Source organism: Kogia breviceps, chromosome 8 (genome assembly GCF_026419965.1).
Source record: "Kogia breviceps isolate mKogBre1 chromosome 8, mKogBre1 haplotype 1, whole genome shotgun sequence".
NCBI lineage: Eukaryota > Metazoa > Chordata > Mammalia > Artiodactyla > Physeteridae > Kogia > Kogia breviceps.
In genome coordinates this window covers 97489051-97505078 of record NC_081317.1, presented here as the reverse complement: position 1 = coordinate 97505078, position 16028 = coordinate 97489051, and the positions used below count along the sequence as shown (strand labels likewise).

General features: G+C 36.1%; 1 pseudogene; it reads left to right on the top strand.

Moving 5' to 3' along the window:
- Positions 1–13597: 13597 nt before the first annotated feature.
- LOC131761166 (receptor expression-enhancing protein 5 pseudogene) lies at positions 13598–14173 on the top strand (annotated as a pseudogene).
- The last annotated feature ends 1855 nt before the right edge of the window (positions 14174–16028 follow it).

Genomic DNA, 16028 nt, shown 5'->3' with positions numbered 1-16028 from the left:
AACTATAGAATGTCAAGTAAATTTTTAATAAAACAGAACAACCACTTGTATTATTTTTTGTAAACAATACCTTGCAGTAAGCAAACAGTAAACATAATAAACAAGCAATTCTTAATAAATTCTTAAATAAATAAATTGCTCTAGTTTGGCTACATGATTATCCTAAGAACATGGAACCAAAGAAAAATGAATGGTTTCAAAATGCTTCACATCATATGAATATTTTTCTTTCCATAACCACCAGCTTATAATTTATATTTACATTTTAATAATACATAGCATATTATAGCAAAGCTATAATGTAGAAAAATAAAAAGAACTTATAACAGCACCCTATGAAATTTTTTAGGTTAAAACAATGTATGACAATGGTAAAAATTTAAATAGTATTGTAGTTGTGGATAAGCAATATTTTGTTTAAACTAGTCATTTTCTGTGGGACATGTTTTCTAGAGTTATACTCTTAAAATCTATACTACAGTGGATACTCTTGTGTGTGTGTGTATATATATATATATATATATATATATATATATATATATATATATATATATATATATAACACACTTTTGCAAGATAAATTCTTAGTAGTGAAATGGCTCTATCATAGGGTATATGGATTTTGATAGTTCTTCCAAATTACCTTTTCCAGAGATCACATTAATGGACACACTCACTAAGTGTGTGACAGGATTGATTGCACACCCACCTTTTAATTTTTACTTAAACTCTCTCAAGTGACTCTTGTTGCCCACCCTTCAAGACCAGTCAGTGGCCAATGAAACAGTATTATTATTTTTTTCCTATTGAGAGTCTTCATTGCCTATCTCAACTCTTTGGTTAAAGTACATCATTAATAAAGACAATTTAAATTTTGGAAAATGATACAGCCCAAACTATATCAGAACAATTCAAACCATATTTTACAGTGTTGTAATTTTGTTAAATTAACATGTGTAAAGTCGAGTCCCAAGTGGGGAGTTGAATGGTGAGCCACAGTTCAACAAAGACCACAGGGGAAAGTGAAATAGAGAAATTTACTAGTCGCAGGTCCTGGAGGAGGTACAAGGTATGCCTGGAGGGGTAACCCAGGGAGGTCAAGGCAGGGTGCAGGCAGAGAGCCTGATACCAACCAGGGTTCTCAGCTTTCCTTAATCAATAGAAATTGATAAGAGACCAGACAAGAAGTTCAGGCAAGGCTTTACTGGGGCCCCTGCTGCAACAGGGGGGAGTAAGAACAAGTAACAGGTCCCCTTGCTCACTCCCCAAGTAGGGATGAGCTGGTTCTTTATATGGGTGAGGGTAGGGGCGGGTCCAGGGATTGGGCCACAGTGGTGGCTTAGGTGGTTTGCCCACCCCTTTGCTGGTGTTGTGTGCAGGGGACATGTGCAGTACCCTGCTTTTCCTCCTGACCCACTGCTTTTGCTCCCATTCTTTGGAAATGGCAGTTGTTTTCTTTTTGGTCTTTTTGTATCTTTTTGTCCATAATTTGTCCCAACTCACATGCATGCAGTTATTTTTAGTCCCTTATAGTTTCTTTGTATTTTGCTGCTTCAGAAGACATTTGTCCAGGTGCAAGCACTGCAGCAAAGTGTCCCAGGTCCTACGTCCCAGACTGTCTCAAGCCCAGCTGACCATGGGCACATGACTTTGTTAAGGTCCAAGGGTGGAGTGCTTTTGGAATTTCAGGGCTAATTCAAACCAAGAAGAAAAGGGTTTGGTAAGCTATGCAGTTGGGATGGTTTCTTATCTAAGGGGTGCACATGGGAAAGGAGCTTGGAGGCATGGCAGACTATCACCCAGGGCATTGGAGAAGTCATATCAGGAAGTCACATCATATATCACAAGAACTTACAGTTACTTGTGACTCTACAGGCCATGTACTAGGCTTGAGGGAGGGCTGGTGTAAGTTCAAGGCCCCTGCAGGCTGCTCAGCCACACAAAATGGATGCCAAGGCAGCAATATTATGGAGTAGTTTAGCTAAATTTTCTACACTTAACTTGTACCCTTGGAAATGAGTCATAAGACAACAGCCCCAAACCTTCTTGGATTAACAGGCTCATAGCTTCCTTCTGATCCTCACATGAAGACAATATCAATCCTAAAGAAAACAGTGCTAAGAAAAGTGTTAGGGCCATTAATGCTTTACTTTTAGTGAATAGCAAGAACAGTAATGGAAGTTCCTTACAAATAGAGTTGCCATATGATTCTGCAATCTCACTCCTGGGCATATATCCAGACAAAACTATAATTCAAAAAGATACATGCACCCCACTGTTCATTGTGGCATTATTTACAATAGCTATGACATGGAAGCAACCTAAATGTTCATCGACAAGTGAATGGATAAAGATGTGGTATACACACACACACACACACACACACACACACACACACACACACACACTGGAATATTACTCAGCCATGAAAAAGAATGAAATAATGCTATTTGCAGGAACATGGATGGACCTAGAGATTATTATAGTCAGTGAAGTAAGCCAGCCAAAGGCAAATATTGTATGATATCACTTATATGTGGAATCTAAAAAAATGATACAAATTAACTTATTTATAAAACAGAAAGAGACTCACAGACTTAGAAAACAAACTTATGGTTACCAAAGGGGAAAGGGGAGAGGAGAGATAAATTAGGAGTTTGGAATTAAAATATACACACTACCATTTATAAAATAGATAAACAACAAGGTCCTACTGTATAGCACAGGAAATTATATTCAATATCTTGTAATAACCTATAATGGAAGAGAATTTTTAAAAGAATATATGTATTTACATATACATGTATAACTGAATCACCTTGCTGTACATTTGAAACTAACACAGCATTGTAAATCAACTATATTACAATGAAAATTTTTTAAAAAGAATTACAAAAATATTTTCATATAAAAATTAGCTAGCAGCAGCTGCTAAATGAGATGATCTGAATTATTTATTGATTGAATCCTTTAGGTAAATGATGGGAATATTTTTGGAATTTTATCTTGCTCCATTGAAACTCTGGCTCATTTTAGAAACTGTTAAAAAGATAATACAAATTTTATTTTGATTGACATATAAAGGAAAATGATTCAAAACTTAAATATTGATCAAAAGATGGAAAACAATGATGCAGCACTGAGGTATTATAATGTTGGTGAGCAATATTTACAATTTGCATAATGTACAGAATTCTCTACAAGTTGCCTGAGGAGTTTGACAATAAATAGAATTTCAGGGTAAATCATTGTTTTAAAAAGACAGAAGGAGAGGAAAGAACTGGATTATGTGGATATACGTAATAAATATAGAACTGACAACCAAGTCTATTACTCACAAAAGTCATGGGAGTTAATGCAGTAATAGAGGTTGGGACGTTCTATTCAGATTGACTACACAAAGGGCATAGTTTGGAAACACTATTTTAAAACTAAGAAAAATACAAGTTGGTGGAGTTCTGGAAAAGTATTCCAGGAATGTGGGGAGAAATGCAGTTGGAGGAGCACCCATAAAGGCAGGCTGTGGCTCCTGAACATTGCGGAGGCCGAGTGGTGGCAAGAGATGGCTGATAGCTGGGCATAAACGTTAAGTGGACGGGACTGAATAATTATCATCTAACTAGAGGAAAGAATTAGAGAATAATTGTTGCAAATTACATCCTGGGTTTTAAGAACCTGTTTACAATATGGCACAGTAACATTTTCCTACTCAAAAGCATTCTGCGAAATGCAACCTTTAGAACTTCCTTTTCATCAAAGCAACACATGCAGATTAGCTAGGAAATGTCACTGGGGATCACTCAGGCATTAAGAGAGGGTACAGTCCTTGGTTCTCTCCACGGAACATTCTCTTTTGGGATCTCATTCACCTTCCAATTCTCCCCTAATTGCATGACTGTCCATAAGCTCAGAATTAGATGTTTTGCTCTGATTTAGAGACCTTTGGGACCTGTGATGGAAATGAGAATGACAGCTTATGCCACTGACATCACAACTAAGGGATAATAGTCTAATAACTATTTTTAGAATAAATTGGAGAAGATCTGAAAGTGGATAGGACTTTGGGGCACTACTGGTACTGCGCATGGACACCTGGATGGTGAAGAGGAGGAGATGGTTGAGAATACACTCTGCTGGGAAAAATGGCAGTTTTGTGCTCTCTTGAGTACCCAGGGATTTGAGATGTTATAATCCATCTCAAAGTCACAAAAGGACAAGCTTCTCTTGGGTGGAAAAGAAATCATGAAGAATAACTTGGTAGTGGACTTGTGATGACCTTGATAGGAAAATTGCCTGTAATTAGCCCATAACTTCCCCTGGGTGGAAAGCAGCTGCACTTGTTGTAAGGGCCCAAAGGAGCGAAAGTGCTCACTGGGAACCATTACATAGGTTTTTGTGCCTGCACCCAAGGAAATTCTGTATACTTTGCTGTTCACAGCTCAGAAGGTTGGTGGAAGCAGCATCTGAGATCATATGTATATCCCCTCTTGCCATGGATAGCAATAATCTAACCTGAGTTACTTTGCTCTGTTGAAATGTTCTCATGGTTTACTAACATGTTATAGTAATTGACAGGTTGTTCATATGATTAATATAGAAAACAGCTGTAATTTCCACTTCTGTGAGGAGACTCATATTTTGTCCTCTAGAGTACTATTCTCAGATTTTTTTAAAACAGGTTTGAGAAGAAACACACTTCAGAGGTAATAAATAAGAGTGAGAGAGAGAACAAATCAAACCGCTACTCTGGGTTTTACTTGAACCATTATTAGCACCGTGCTGGGATTAGAGCAGGGTTCTTCATGAGTGTTTCTGTGGCATCTGCTTGACTAAAAGGAAAAAGAAATACTCTTGGGGAAGTATTCATTTTATGCTAACAAGACATGGACAGAGAGACTTGTGTGACAATTTCTCTATTTAATTAGATGTTTGGCACAAAGTCAACTGAAGTACTTTATACCCTAATTTGTTCTTATTGGAGCCCCAGAAGAACTATTTTAATGACATTATCTTTTAGGGCATTTCTGATATTTGGTGGCCAGACTTGGATATTGTGATAACAAAGACTGAGTTGGAGAATCGGGAGTGGAAGAAGAAGGAAATGGGCGAAGTGATAAGTACAAGGGAGAGGCAAGTCAAGAACTTCCAGGGCCCTCCCCTCCCTGCACCAGCACCTGGTGTTCACTTTCTGCCCTTTCTCTGTGTCTTCACAGCTTTGGAGCATGGCTGGATTGCACTTTCCCTCTCTGCTTCCCCTCTAGATGTGAGTTCCTGAAGGGCAGGGATGATGCATTTTATACCTGCTCTCCAACACCAACCAAAACATGGAGCATAAGATCAAATACCTAATGCATGCTCAGTGAGAGAGTGAGTGCATGAATGTGTAAATGAAAAGGTGGCCTGGATTTCTAGCAAAAACCACAGAGCAAGTAGATCTCAATGAGAATGGAGTTAGGAAGACTTGGAGCTACATCCAGAAGAAAACACGGTAATAAGAAAAATCTCTACATGTGTGTATTAGCCTGGGTTTTCCAGAGAAACAAAACCAATAGGATAGTATAAGGCATAGGCTCACATATTATGGAGGCTGGAAATTCCCATGATCTGCAACCAGTAAGCTGGAGATCCAGGAGATTTGGTGTTACAAATTCCAGTTTGAGTCTGAGTCTGAAATCAAGAGGAGAACAATGTCCCAGAGAAAATGTCCTCAATTTTTCTTCCTTAGATTTTTATTCAATTTAGGCCTTCAGTGGATTGGTTGGCTGAGACCCACTCACTTTGGGGAGGGCAATCTGATTTACTTAGTTTACTGATGCAGATGTTAATCTCACCCAGAAACACCCTCACAGACATACCCAGAATAATGTTTAACTAAGTATCTGGGCAGCTGTGGCTCAGTCAATTTGAGACAAAATTAACGATCACAACAATCTGGTTCTGGTATTATCAGAACAAGGGGACAAGACAAGGTCATGTATATATAGCTTATCTCCATCGAGAGAATATATAAGACAAACAACATTTTGGCTTAAATTTAGTGACTAAATTCTCTGATTCAAAAAAAGAAAGGGGTTGGACTGGGAGGTGAATTTATTCACTGAAATTCAATAAATAGCTTTCTATAGATAACTGATTGACATGTTTGAAGTATGTGTGTGTGCATATGTATAAAATTTATGTGATTTTTTTTTTTTTTTATAGCATTGAGCCAGCTGGGTCTTCAGGGGATTTCTTAGGTGAGATTTAAAGCAGTGCCTTGATTCAAAAATAAATATTTTTTCTTCTTGTTGGGAAAATAGCTTGAATCAAGTTCCATGCATTTCCTAAGGTCAATATTGACCCTCAAGCATTTTCCATAGGTGTGGGTGTGAATTGTCTATTTTTTCCTTAATATTACAAATAATACATTTTCCCACTTTGGTATTTCAAAAAACAGTTATACTCATACTGTTGGCAGACACCTTCAGCATTGTGTCTTGTACCACTTTTGAGAATATTTTTTAGTTGGTTAACAAAGTTTTCTATCCTAGGGTTTCCTTCCAGGGAAACAGCACTTTTTAAAGCTGTATAATGACATTGTTGGTGAAAATTTAATCTTGGAGTAGATGTCTGGATTCAGCTAACATTGAATAATTTTTTCCAGCTGGTCCTGTAGGTATGTATACCCCAATATCTATAACATATCCAGTTATTTGCTGAATTTCTTAAAAAAAAAAAAACCAAAACCTTCTCTTTTTCTTATGAGGAACACACTGAGAGAAAATAAAAAATAGCTCAAAATAATAAGTAGCCCAAAATTAAATAGCTCAGTGCTTCATCACAGAGTACACTCTGTTGGAGACTCACATCTCAGATCAGGAGAGGGAAGATGACCAGCACCAAAGAAGCTTCCTCTATGCCCCCTATGAATAACCATGCTCCTGTTCTCACCAAGATATCCAGCATTCTGAATCCTAACACAATAATTTTGTCACCTTTTGTACTTTATACAAATAAAATCATTCGTAATGTACTCTTGAGTCTGTCCTCTTTTGCTTGTATCATATTGAGAGATTTTTCCATGTTGTTGCAGACATCTATAATTTTTCAAATTTATTGCTGCACAGAATCCTATTCTATGATCATATAACTATGTTCACTTCTTCTGGTCATGTACATTGGTATTGTTCTCAGATTTTGACTATTATGAATAATTCTATTTTGAACATTCTTGAATGTGCTCCTTGGTGCACATTTGCATCTATTTTCGTTTAGTCTATACATAAGAGAGAAATTGTTGGCACATGGGGTACAGGTATTTCCAACTTTAGTAGATAATATCAAATGGTTTTCAAAGTCATATAATTTACGTATCCTCCAACAGTGTGTGAACATGCATGTGACTCCACAGCCTTACTAATTGTTATTGTTTTCCCTGCCTTTTTTGTTTCTGTCTTTGTTTCTTTTTTGTTTATTGTTCATTTTGGAAATTTAGTCCTTTCTGTGATTGAGTAATGATATGACATCTCCTTCTGGCTTCATTTGCATTTTCTTGGTGTTTAATGAGTTTAAACATTATTTCATAAGTTTAGTGACCATTTGAGAGGGAATGGATGTAGGATATGGGTCAGGAAAGAGAGTACATGGAGAGGTCCAGCTTTCCGTGATCAAAGTGTTTAGTCTGTTTGCAGCAGTCTTATTAGGAGGAATATGGGGAAAGAGATCACCCAACCTTTGCCACCTCCCTCCTATCTTTACCAGTGTTATACCTACTCCTAAAGTCAAAGCATTTTTGATACACCCAATGAGTCTCAAGGATTTAGTTGTCTGAGATGATCAACAATAATGGTTTTGATATATAAAACAAAAATCTTATTTATTTATGTGGGGAAACCTGTATTTTATAAAGCAGATCTAGTCAGTTCATTGTCAGGAATATCCTTTGTTGTGTTTCCAAGTGAACTACTGGACATGTTTTTAATTAGACAGGTATTTGTTCTGCCAAAGAAAGAGTTGAGTCATTTCTGTGGGATGGTTCAGAGTCATGTTGAAATGTTATGGATAATTCATGACATACATTAGAATACATCTTCTTAAAAAATGCTTTTGCCTCTCTTTTTCTCTCTACCCTCTAAAAAGTCCTGGACAAAAAATGCCAAAGTTTGGTTTTTGAGAATTTTCACCACCCTCCCTCTACTAATACATGTTTCCTTCAAATATGTTACAAAGTAGTTAATTAGGTTTCAACTGTTTTGTTCAAAAGTTTATTTTTCTAGGACCATCGCTAGTTAAGTTGATTGGATTCAAACCTCGATGTGCATCATCTCAATGGTACATTTAGAGATCACGAACATGGGCTGCCAATTTCTAGCTTTGTACATCATGCAGGTTTTACAAACTGCGTACATTTTTTCAAATTTCTAATTTTAAAAATGGGGATAATAATATTAACCCTTTGAGTTTCTCAAGAGTTTAAATTAACTCATGTGTGACACTTTCTAAGAACACTACCTGGTATATAGCTGACATTCATGAAATGGGAAGTATTATTCTTTAAGCTGCTGCAGCTAACGTCATTACTAATCTCATTCTTTCACAGTATACTCTTTTTCTTATCTGGCTCTCTGGGTAACTTGACTTACAATTTCTAGGAGAATTGAACTCACATTGTCCATACGGGATTGTTAGAGAAAGCAGCAGGTAGTAACACTGAAGGATGGAGGTAAGAAAGGAATTGGACCAGCAAAAATGAGGTAGATAACAAGATATATTAAGAGATAGGATTCAGGGGTGGAAGAGAGGAACAGTTGATGAGAACACAGATTCTAAGGAATTGAAGAGGGACAGAGAAAGGCATTTGACAATTACAATTCATTTATTTAGGCAATTTTGGCCTTGAAAAATAGATGTCTAGGACTAACTCTGACTAAAATAAATTCAAAACTTGATGCTAATTGGATCTACTTGCATGGATACTGCCAGAGTTCAATGCTCATACATGTGTAAGAGTTATATCACTCAGTACATAATTTATTTAATCTTCACAATAACAGTTGAAGTAGGAATGGAAACTTTCTTTGAAATTAAAAAGACTATGTTATCTCAACTAACACTTTTTTCCCTTTTGGTGCCAGGTACCAGGGTATAATTTTATACACACTCATTTATTCAATCCTCACAACTTTGCCTAGGAAGAAACTGAGGATCAAGGATAATTATTACTGTGCTCCAGCCATGTAGTTATGAGGCCCTGGGTCCAGTGCTCACATGCTTCACTGGGAAAGGCCACTGGTATAACTCCTTGAGAGTCACAGGAACCAAGATCTGAGCATGTCTGCATCATAGGCACATCATTCATATTGGGTGGGCTTTCCCTTCTTCATATATGAAATGCGAGATTTAGGTCTAATGGCTTTTCAAGTGCTAAGCTTGCCCAGCTCTGTGAGGATATTAGCATCTGTGTACAATTTTTTTTTTTTTTTTTTTTTTTTCGGTACGCGGGCCTCTCACTGTTGTGGCCTCTCCCATTGCGGAGCACAGGCTCTGGACGCGCAGGCTCAGCGGCCATGGCTCACGGGCCCAGCCGCTCCGCGGCATGTGGGATCTTCCCGGACCGAGGCACGAACCCGTGTCCCCTGCATCAGCAGGCGGATTCTCAACCACTGCGCCACCAGGGAAGCCCTTGTGTACAATTTTTAGAAATGTGAGTGGTGGCAGAAGAAGAGAGGGAGACATTAGGGAGAGGTTCTGGGGAGACATCTCGAATGTTTAACATCTATCATGAATTTTAAATGCATTCAGAAAGAAAGAAAGAGACCTGCCCCATCATCATTCCTAGGAATATATGTCAACAAGAATGATATTGTTTATAATTATTTACAAACGTGTGTTGGGGGGCATTTGAAGGTGTCAATAATAAATTCTATTTTTTCTTGTGAAAACGATGAACAATGATGAAAGAAAAACAGGTAATGGAGGGATGTTTACTTTAGTTGAAACTTGTTCTAATTTTGTTAGAATAAAGAAAACACAAAACACATAGAGAGATTTTTTATAATAAACAATAATTTATTGTTAATAATAAATTATTAAATGTATTCCATTAATAATAATAAATGAACTTTCCTATTGATTTAGCAGAACTGAGCTTTTCAAGAGAGAAAACAACATATCTTTCAAATGACTCTCTTGATTTTAATATCAATTTTCATTACATATACCTAACTGATAGCTTCTAATATTTTTAAATTGCCTATTAAGCATGTTTCAAAGAATCAAATGAACATAAATTACCCAACAATTAAAGTAATTCATAATTTACAATTTCTGTTTTTATTTCATCTAGGCCTTTGGGTTTGACTGAGAAGATATAAAAAGCAGCATTTCTTTTAGATGTTAATATTATTATTTTAATCTCGTAGATTCAAAGCCAATTTTTTATTTTCATGTAAAGCTAATTTAAACTTAATTAAAACCAGACTGTGCTTTATTCTGTAGCTATTAGAGATTCCACTCACTGGTACATATCCTTCGGCATAGATTTCTTCTATTTTTATGCCTTAAATTTATAATTTGTTCCTAAACTTTACAATTTTTTCCTATTTGCAAATAACTTGCAGAAAACTAAAATAGCAAGAAGTCTTTTGCTTTTTTTTTTGCACCCCAAGTACTTTATTACTACTAAAACAGGAATTCATATTACTTGAGAGTAGCATTAATTTTCTGTGTTTCTTTATCCTTAATGTGAATTTCATGGGCAGAAGGGTTGTTCCAGCACTAAGGAAATATTTGTCAAATGGTGAATTCACAGTCATTGATTTTAAATGAGTTGGTCTTTTTTTCTCTTAAAGTCCATAACAACTAAATTTTTTCCCTTCCCATCTTTTTCCTTTCTCCCTCCTTCCCTCTTTCCTCCTTATATTCATGGAGGAAACTTTATTCTCCCCCTCTGTCCTGAGTCCTGCTGGGCGGAAGCTATAACAAGGTCAAGTCAGATATATTCCATTTGATACTCTCAGTGCAGTGGGGAGGCTTGAGGTCACTGCATTTCTAGACTTCATGTAAATGAGGTCTTTTGTCTCACCATCCACTTGGGATTGGATTGAGTATTTATAAAATGATCCCATAATCTGGAGTTTTGCTCCACAGATTTTTTCTTTAAGTAAAGAACTTTTTCACTAAGGATACTAATTCCCCATTAGCAGAAAAATAATAAATTTTCTCTGTCACATATAATTTTATTAAACCTTTGGCACTTCTTTGTAATACAACACCTGATTTGGCAAAATATATGACACAATTACATATCAGTTACTCTTCAGTTTTCTTCTAGAATTTTTATGGTTTCAGGTCTTACATTTAAGTCTTTAATCCATTATGAATTTATTTTTGTGCATAGTGTGAGAAAATAGTTCAGTTTGATACTTTTACATGTGGCTGTCCAGTTTTCCCAACACCATTTATTGAAGAGGCTATCTTTTCCTTATTGTATATTCTGACATCTTTGTCATAGATTGATTACCCATATAAGTGTGGGTTCATTTCTGAACTCTCTATTCTCTTCCATTGATCTATATGTCTTTTTGTGCCAGTATTGTGCTGTTTTGATTACTGTAGCTTTGTAATATAGTTTGAAATCAGGGACTGTGATGCCTCCAACTGTGTTCTTCTTTCTCAAGATTGTTTTGGCTATTTGGGGTCTTTTGTGTTTCCATACAAATTTTAAAATTATTTGTTCTAGTTCTGTGAAAAATGCCATTGGTATTTTGATAGGGATTTCATTGAATCTGTAGATTACCTTGGGTAGTATGGTCATTTTAACAATATTAATTATTCCAATGCATGAACACAGTATATCTTTCCATCCTTCTGCATCATCTTCAATTTCTTTCATTGGTGTCTTATAGTTTTCCGAGTACAGGTCTTTTACCTCCTTAGTTAGATTTATTCCTAGGTAATTTATTCTTTTCAATATGATGGCAAATGGGATAGTTTTCTTAATTTCTCTTTCTGATAGCTTACTATTAGTGTATAGAAACACAACATATTTTTGTGTATTGATTTTTTATCCTGAAAATTTACTGAATTTGTTTAGTAGTTCTAATAATTTTTTGCTGGAGCCTTTAGGACTTTCTATATATAATATCATGTCATCTGCAAAAGTGACAGTTTTACTTCTTCCTTTCCAATTTAGATGTCTTTTATTTATTCTTCTTGCCTAATTGCTCTGGCTAGAACTTCCAATAATATGTTGAATAAAAGTGACAAGAGTGGATATCCCTGTCTTGTTCCTGATCTTAGAGAAAAAGCTTTCAGCTTTTCACCATTGAGTATGATGTTAACTTTGGGGTTGTCATATATGGCCTTTATTATGTTGAGATATATTTCTTTTATTCTTTTTGGCTTTGTTGAGAACTTTTATCATAAATGGATGTTCAATTTTGTCAAATGATTTTTCTACATCTATTGAGATGATTATATACTTTTTATCCTTGATTTTGTTAATATGGTATGTCACATTGACTGATTTGTGGGTGTTGAACCATCCTCACATCGTTGGAATAAAATTCCACTTGATCACGCTGTAAGATCATCTTAATGTATTGTTGAATTTGGTTTGCTTATATTTTGTTGAGGATTTTTGTATTTATGTTCATCCAGGGTATTGGCCTGTAATTTTCTTTCTTTTTAGTGTCTTTGTCTGGTTTTGGTATTAGGGTAATCTTGGCTTTGTGAAATGAGTTTGGAAGGGTTCCCTCCTCTTCAAATTTTTGGAGGCTTTTGAGAAGGATAGGTACTAATTTTTCTTTCAATGTTTGGTAGAATTTACCAATGAAGTCTGGTCCTAGAATTTGCTGTGTTGAGAGGTTTTGATTACTGATTCTAGTAATGTCTATTCAGATTTTCTATTTCATCATGATTCAGTCTTGTAAGGTTGTATGTCTGGGAATTTATCCATTTCTTCTAGATTGCCCGACTTGTTGGCAGTAATATCTTATGATTCTTTGTGTTTCTGTGATATTAGTTGTAATATTTCCTCTTTCATTTCTGATTTATTTGATTTTATCTTTTTTTCATGGTGAGTCTAGCTAAAATTTTCTCAATTTAAAAAATCTTTTCAGAGAATCAGCTCTTAGTTTATTTTTATCTTTTCTATTGTCTTTTTAGTATCTATTTCATTAATTTCTTCTGTAATATTAGTTATTTCCATCCTTCTACTAATTTTGGGCTTTGTTCTTTTCCTAGTTCCTTGAGGTGTGGTTAGGTCATTTATTTGAGACTCTTTGTTTCTTGAGGTAGGCATTTATTGCTATGAACTTTGTTCTTAGAACTGCTTTTGAGCATCCCATAAATTTTGTGGGCTGGAGCGTGGTGGGGGTGTGGGTAGGGGTAGGGCTGGGGAGGCGAGCAGCTGCCTGGCCAGGAGCAGCTGCTCCTGGGGCTGCTGCCCTAGGTGTGGCACTGGCCGCAGAGTACGGGGTGCAGGAGGGAAAGGGGGCAGCGTGGGTAGGCAGGGCAAGGAGGGGGCTGTGGGGAGGTTGTGGAGGGACTCATCGAATTGCCTGCCTCCCGCCCCACCCACCACCTGGCACTAGAAGCAACCCCGGGTGGCAGCGTGACAGCCATGTCTGCAGCCATGAGGCAGGGGTTCTACCAATTCCTTCATCAGAAGAACTGCAGTGACTGACCTCTTGGCCAAGCTCGAGGCCAACACCAGCATGAACTGGAGCTACATGGCACTCAGTGTCATTGGGCTGGTGGCTTTGTACCTAGTGTTTGCTTATGGAGCCTCTCTCCTCTGCAACCTGATAGGATTTGGTTACCCAGCCTATGTCTCAATTAAAACCATAGAGAACCGCAACAAAGAAGATGATACCCAGTGGCTGACCTACTGGGCAGTGTTTGGTGTGTTCAGCATTGCCAAATTCTTCTCTGACCTCTTCCTGTTATGGTTCCCCTTCTACTACATGTTGAGTGCAGCTTCCTGTTGTGATTCATGGCTCCCAGCCCTGCCAATGGAGTGGACCTGCTCTACAAGTGCATCATCTGTCTTTTCTTCCTGAAGCACAAGTCCCAGGTAGACAAGGCAGTGAATGACTTGAAGCACAAAGCCAAAGAGATGGCAGATGCCATCTCTAAAGAAACCAAGAAAGCTGCCGTGAATTTACTGGGTGAGAAAAAGAAAAGCACCTAAACCACTGACTGGATGAAACATTTCTGCCCTCTCTGTACTTTCCTATTAGAGCTTGGTGTTATATTAGGAACTGTAGTATAATCCTTTTAATTATGTTGCCTTGGAAACATTTTTGATATATTAAAAAAATGAATGTGTTGTAAGTATTTTTGCTTACTTTTACTGTCTATATACCCAGGGAGCATTTAAATTTAAATTTAATGCAATAGGCAGTGACCAAGTTTTTAGAAAACATATTTTGCCTCTGGGTAGGAAAAGACCCATCATACCATCCTGTAGGAAATATAAACTTAAAATAAAATTATATATCTCTCCCCCCCAAAATTTTGTGGGCAGTTCTAAGGTAAGATGGTAGAGTGAATGTCTTTTATGTATCCTGTGGATGGATAAGCAAGGCAAAGGGCCAAGAACAGATCTACATGTATATGTAAATTCTAACTGCCTTTCAAGACCTGAGAAGTACTTCATTTGCTGTATTAAGTAGCTTTATCTCATTTAGTATATGTATTATTCAGCTCAGATTAAGAATCAGAGTATGCTTCAAGCTTTTGCAATATTTTTAGAGATTAAAACTCCAAGGGAAAAAATATTTTTAAGTGCAAACCATACACTACTTCAATTCACATTGTTCTGGGCTCTTAACCTATCCACAAGGCAAGAAAATAAAAATTTCAGAAACAAAAAAGAATTAAAAATTAGTAAAATTGTCATTACTCACAGGTGATATGATAGTTTACATAGAAAAAGCCTAAGAAATTTACAAAATTTTAAAGCCAAATATTCATTTAACATAATTTCAGATTACCATGTCAATGTACAAGGTCCAGTTGTATTTCCGAACACTAAGAATAAATAACCGAAGTAGGAAAATGAAAAAAAAAAATCCAATATCCTTACAAACCAAATCAAACAAAGAAAAAAGCTCTAAGAAATAAAATGAAGAATGGGCAAAACTTAGACAGTAATTACTGGAATATCTTGCAGAGAGACATTAAAGAAGACATTTAAAAAATAAACAAATAAATAACAAAGCAAGCATACCATGGTCATATGTTGGATAACTTGAAATTGTTAGGAAATGAATTCTCAAAAAAACTTATCTAATAAATCAATGCAATCTCTATCTAAATCTCAGTTGACTACTTTGTACAAATTAACAAGCTGATTATAAAATGTTTGTGGAAATTCAAAAGCCCTAAAATAACTAAAACAATTTTGGAAAATAACAAACTACCTGATTTTGTGATATCCTCTTGGGCTATAATATTCAAGACAATGTAATACTGACTTAAGGATAAAGAACTAGAAGAGGAGTGTCCAGATAGACTCACATGTATATGGTCAATTGACTTTAAAGGCACTAAGGTCATATGAAAGGGAAAGTATAGTCTTTTTAAAAACTAAAGCTGATATAACTGGTTAACCACTTGGAGAGAAAATGAAGTTGGTTTCTAACTCAGACATACACAAAAACTAAGCAGAAAAGTATGCATTATAGGCATAAATGTAAAAGACAAAATTTGTAGAGGAAATTATGAGAGAACAGCTTTGAAATCTGGATGTAGGCAAGGATTTCTTAGAACCCCAAAGCACCAATAATTTTAAATATGACTTTGTCAAAATTTTAAAAACTTGCTTTTTCAAAGACAATTAAAGAAATAAGAAGTAAGGCACGTGATTGTAGAAAATATCAATATTTGCAACACACATATCTATTAAGGAAATTTATACAGAATATATTCTATAAATAACTCAATAATAAAAACCCAGTTTAAAAAACCAAATTAAAAAGAGGAAAAGATTTGATCAGAGAGTTAAAGATATGACATTCAAATGACCAAAAATCACATGAAAG